Source organism: Monodelphis domestica, chromosome X (assembly GCF_027887165.1).
Source record: "Monodelphis domestica isolate mMonDom1 chromosome X, mMonDom1.pri, whole genome shotgun sequence".
NCBI classification, from domain to species: Eukaryota; Metazoa; Chordata; class Mammalia; order Didelphimorphia; family Didelphidae; genus Monodelphis; species Monodelphis domestica.
This window is the reverse complement of record NC_077235.1, coordinates 53,017,654-53,023,302: the sequence shown is the minus strand read 5'-3', so window position 1 is coordinate 53,023,302 and position 5,649 is coordinate 53,017,654.

Here is a 5,649-nt window from a genome sequence, read left to right as displayed (position 1 = left end):
AGTGGTACCAGTGAGTCAACTCAATCCCAGACTGAGTATGTATATCATATCAGTCAGGCTGCTTGGTGTGCCCTAGAAAGAGTGCAAGACCTCCCAGGATTGGCTATTTAATAGCTATGGGATTTGGGAGAAGTCACTTAGCACTGTAGAAACTAATATGTTTTATAGGACTTTTGTTGTTGTTGAGTCATTCTTCAGTCATGTCTAACTCTTTTTGACCTTATTTGGGGTTTTCTTGGTAGAGATATCAGAGTGGCTTATCATTTCCTCCTCCAATTCATTTTACAGATGAGGAAACTGAAGCCAACAGGGTTAAGTGACTTGCCCAGGATCATACAGCTAGCAAATATTTGAGGCCAGATTTAAACTCAAGTCTCTAGGCCCAACACTCTATCCACTGTGCCACTTACCTGCTCTTCTATAGAGCCTTATGGTTTTCAATGCCCATTCTTCATAAGGCCTTGGTTTTATCTGTACAAAAAGAGGATTGGAACAGATGGTGACCTCTAAATTCCCTTGAAGCTCTAAGTCCCGTGAGTCTCTGAATCTTGTAAGGGAGGTAGTATAAGTATTATTGTCCCATTTTGTGGAGGAGGAAACCAAGACCCACAGAGAGAAAGTAACTTGCCAATAGTCTTCTATAGAGCTAATCAGTTCACAGGGCCTGGATTCCTACTGTGTGTGCATTCTATTATGCCACTTCTCCTTTGCAAACTGAGGACTATCATCCTTGTGCTGCCTCCCTCACCAGATCATTGGGAGCCTCTGGTTAGATTTTACAGACTCTGTTACATACTGTGTGTATGGAAAAGACTTTTCAAATGTCATTTATTACTATGAGCCTTGGAGACCTGCTGTGGCTGAAAATGCTATCACTCCGAGACCTAGGTTTGTGAGCAAACAACAGACACACAGTACCTGGGTACAATGTGCAGAGCTTATGCTTCACTGTCATAGCATTGGAGAACCCAGGGGCACCTTTGTGTTGTGATGAGGCCTTAGGAAAAGGCTGGTAGAGCCCAACTTGTCTTATACATCCGGCAGTGGGAATAGTTTCTGATTTGGAATGAAGAAGAAAGATGAGTTTAAGTCTACTTATCTACCTGGGTGACTTTGGGCAACTAACTCCCTTCTCCTCCTTGGGCCTGTTTCCTTCTCTGTAAAATGAGGGGATTGGACTAGCTGGCCTCTGAAGGCTCTTTTAGATAGAGCCCCAGGATCCCATATTAGACCTTAGACAAGTTCCTTCCCTCACCTGGGCCTCAGTTTCCTCCTCTGTCAGATGAGGGGGTTGGACTTGCTGGCCTTAAGGCCCTTCCAGCTCTAGCTCTAGTGTCCCTGTGGTTCACCCAGAGAGTGAGCAAATGAGCAGATACTTCTTCTCTAACACCATTGACAAGTGGTCATTGAACACTACTTGATCCTGCCTTGCTAGTGAGTAGCTCTAATTGTTAGCAAGTCCGACTTTACAGCAGGCCCAAATGGCTTTGGCAATTAAGCTCTGCTCTCCAGAGCCTCTTCCACATGACAGACTCTCAGATCCTTAAAAAGAGGGCTCTGATGTCTCCCCTCATTTAGACTGAACACCTCCAGGGGCCCTCCCTTAGCCTCCCATCACTATATTTTCATCTGCTTCAGAGGTGGCCAGATTAGAGTGAGAGGAAGCAGGACTGAGGCCTCCTCATACGAAGCCCAGGGTGGGGTGTTTAGTTGGCTGGAATCCTCAGATCTCTCTTTAAAAAACAAAACCCTCCCACACTCACAGAAATATTTTTGATGCATTTCGTTTTGTATACCATTTGTTTCCCTATGTTCTGCTCCTCTTCCCCCCAACTTTCCCTAGTAAGGAAGAAAAACAGTAAAAGACTTCATTTGATCTCATATACAGCATTCCACACTGAGAGTTTATCTAGAGGAAGGTGGTTAGTAAGTTCAGTCATGTGGTCTTTAAGGTCAAGTTTGGTAATTGAAATTTATATTACTCATTTGGCCATTTTTGAGTACTGTTTTGATGTTTGTTATTGTAGTCATTTTGTATATTATTCTCTTAGTTCTATTTGTTTAACTCTGTATCAGTTCATACAAATCTTCCCTTGTTTCTCTGAAAGTTATTTTCCCTTATATTACCCAGATACCAGGTTCTTCCTTCCTTCCTTCCTTCCTTATTTCCTTCCTTCCTTCCTTCCTTCCTTCCTTCCTTCCTTCCTTCCTTCCTTCCTTCCTTCCTTCCTTCCTTCCTTTCTTCCTACCTTCCTTTCTTCCTACCTTCCTTCCTTTCTTCCTACCTTCCTTCCTTCCTTCCTTCCTTCCTTCCTTCCTTCCTTCCTTCCTTCCTTCCTTCCTTCCTTCCTTCTTTCCTTCCTTCCTTCCTTCCTACCTTCCTTCCTTCCTTCCTTCTTTCCTTCCTTCCTTCCTTCCTACCTTCCTTCCTTCCTTCCTTCCTTCCTTCCTTCCTTCCTTCCTTCCTTCCTTCCTTCCTTCCTTCCTTCCTTCTCTCATTCTTTTCTTTCTGTGCCTCTTTCTGTTCCTTCTTCTTTCCCTCCCCCTCTCTCCCTTCCAATTGCTTTTTAAAAAAAACCTTTACCTTCTGTCTTAGAATCACTACTGTGTATTGGTTCTAAGGCAGAAGAGTGGTCAGGGCTGGGCAATGGGGATTAAGTGACTTGCCCAGGATCACACAGTTAGAAAGTGTCTTAGGCCACATCTGAACCTAGGAACTCCCAACTCTAGGCCTGGCTCTCCCAGCTACCCAGCTGCCCCTCTGTTGCTTTTTAAAGTTATATTTTATTAGTGCCTTTTGTTTTCATATAATTTCTAAAACACAATTGCCATAATCCTAACCTAACATTAAAACTTTTGTTGTATCAAGGAAAAACATTTAAGCAAAAACAACTGATATATTGTTTGACAATGTAGAGCCTCAGCCTGTCTGCCAAGGGGAGGGAACTCGTTTTCATTATCTTTTCTCAGAGACGCAGTCTGGTTATTAGTTACTCATGGTTAGGCTTTGATTTTGCATTCTGACATTGCCAAATGTGTTATGTTTGCTGTTTGCCTGCTTCTACTTCTTTCTTCTTTTTTTAAACTCTTACCTTCTGTCTTAGAATTGGCATTAATATCAATATCAATACTATGTATTTGGTTCCAAGGCAGAAGAGGGGTAAGGGGTAGGGAATAGGGGTTAAGTGACATGCTCAGGGTCACTGAGGCCAGATACTTTCATCTCCAGGCCTGGCTCTCCTTTTACTGAACCACCTAGCTTCCCCCCTTGCTTCTGCTTATTTCATACCATATTAGTTCACTGAAGTATTCCCATGTTTCTCTGAAATCCTCATAGTAATCATCATTTTTTACTTTACTGTATCATAATACTTCATTATATTCCTACATGAGAGACAGTGTTTTATAGTGGATAGCATACCCACCAAGGAGTACCTGGGTTCAGGTCCTACCAGTTGTGTGATCTTAGGCAAGTCAATTCACTTCTCAGCGCCCTAGGCAAATCTCTCAGAATAGAAGTTATAGAGAAGTTGCTTATCTACATTTGTAGGGGGGAGTTTCCTCACCTGGGAGTCCCTATATCAATTAAACCAAAGGTGCAGTCCCTTCATGTACCAGAGTTTGTTTAGCCATTTCCCAAATGACAAGGACCTGTTTCTTTTACAGTTACTTCCTAGAAATATTTTTGTATATTTAAGGCCTTTCTGTTTTTGTTTTCCTAGGGGACATATGCCTCATGTAGGAAACTGCTGGGTCAAAGGATCCCCCAGATCTTTTTCACATTGATTAGTGTCTAGGCACCCATCTTTCTCCTCATTCTGCCACTGCCCTAGTTCAGGCTCTTATTACCTTTCCTCCACTGTGATAGCCTCCCAACTGGTCTTTCAGTTCCATTCTATCCCCTCTTCAATATGGCTTCCACTCTGTGGTCCAAAGTGTCATTGCTGAATTGTTTCAGTTCTACTCTACTCTTTGTGATGCCATCAAATTGAATTCATGTGTGAATTGAATTGAACTGAATTAATTTGCTTGTTGATTGGTTGACTTGAATCTGTTCTCCTTCCATGAAAGCAAGGACCTCCTTCCTTAAGAAGTCTTTGGTGAATTGAATTAATGTTGAATTCCTTTGTGTACCTGCACAATTCTTATTATGTCAACTGAGATCATGAATAGAATTATGTTCAGTGTGTTCCTTGGTCCCCAGCCCTATACAGACCATTCTTCCTTCCCATGGACCATCAGTTGGAAATCTCAGTCACAAATTCCCTCCAAAACTATCTCCATGGAGAATCTACCTGGCTTTTCTTTCTCCTCTAGGCACTTTAAGTCATCCAGCCTCTGAGAAAACTGCAGCCTAACCCATCAGATGGACACCAACAGATTTCTTTCATTGTCCTCATTCCAAATTATTTCTCTTTCTGTCTCCTCTCTAAGCTAATAGGTTTGTAATAGATTTATTTTATAATTTATATATTTACATAACACTTTGCCCCACAATAACCTTGTGAGATGGGTATGCTAAGCATCAGCCCCACTTGACAGGTGGTTCAATGCTCACAGTCATCATTCCATATTGGAACTGGGCTCTCAGCTTGACTCGAAATCTAGCCTTTTCCCCACTATGCCACATTGACTCTTTAGTGTCAGGTAAGGCCGTCTCACTCCATCCTTTCTCCTCCATAAATCTGATGATTAAACCTTTGGGCAAGGTTATGTGCAGCCTTGAACCTCAAAACCCTATGTCTCTTGGGAAGTAACTGCCTCCAATTTCATAGCCATTTGGAGAAGCCCACTTAATAAAGCTCTGGGATATTTTTACCACTTTGCATGGCTACTTCTGCCCTGACAACTAAGCAACCTGAGATCTCTAGAGACAGATAAACCACATGCAATCTGTCCCTGTTTAGCTTTCTCTGCAGAGATAAATCTAGGAAGTTAATAAGTAGCTGGGGGCAGGGGGGAAGGGGAAGGATTGGGAGAGGTGGGCAGAGAATGAATGGAATAGCACACTATGTTCCTATTGATGATCAGTGTGGATCTTTTCCAGAGCAGGTGGTGTGAATACTCACTGGGCTGGGGCAGTGACTTCATCCCAAAACGGAGGCTTCTAATGATCTTACTGTGCCAAATCTCTGCACCATGAGATATATAAATGTAATCTCTCCTCTGGAGGCTGATGTCCTCAAGCTTATGATCCCAGACCAAGTTAGCATGGTGATCTAGTCCCAGGATATGCTCCTTCCAAATGCTTAATGCACCCACCCCTCCATCTCTCTCCTGCTCTTAGGCTCACTCCCTCCAGTAGATCACACTCATCACAAATTGGGGACAATCAGGCACTGCCCAGCTCCTATGCCCTTCTCTCTCTTTCCTCAAGGAGTTCAGCACCTAGTAGCAATGCAGCAATCCAGGACAATCCGCAGGGATTAATGCCAAAAAGTGCTATCCACATCAAGAGAAAGAACTGTGGGAGTAGAAGTGCCCAAAACCCCACATGATTTATCACTTGTTTATATGGGTATATGATTGGGGATTTGGGTTTTTAAAGACTGCTCTATTGCCAAAATGAATAATATGGAAATAGATTTTGAATGATAATATATGTATAACCCAGGGGAATTGCTTGTCAGCTCCAGGAGGCGGGAGGAA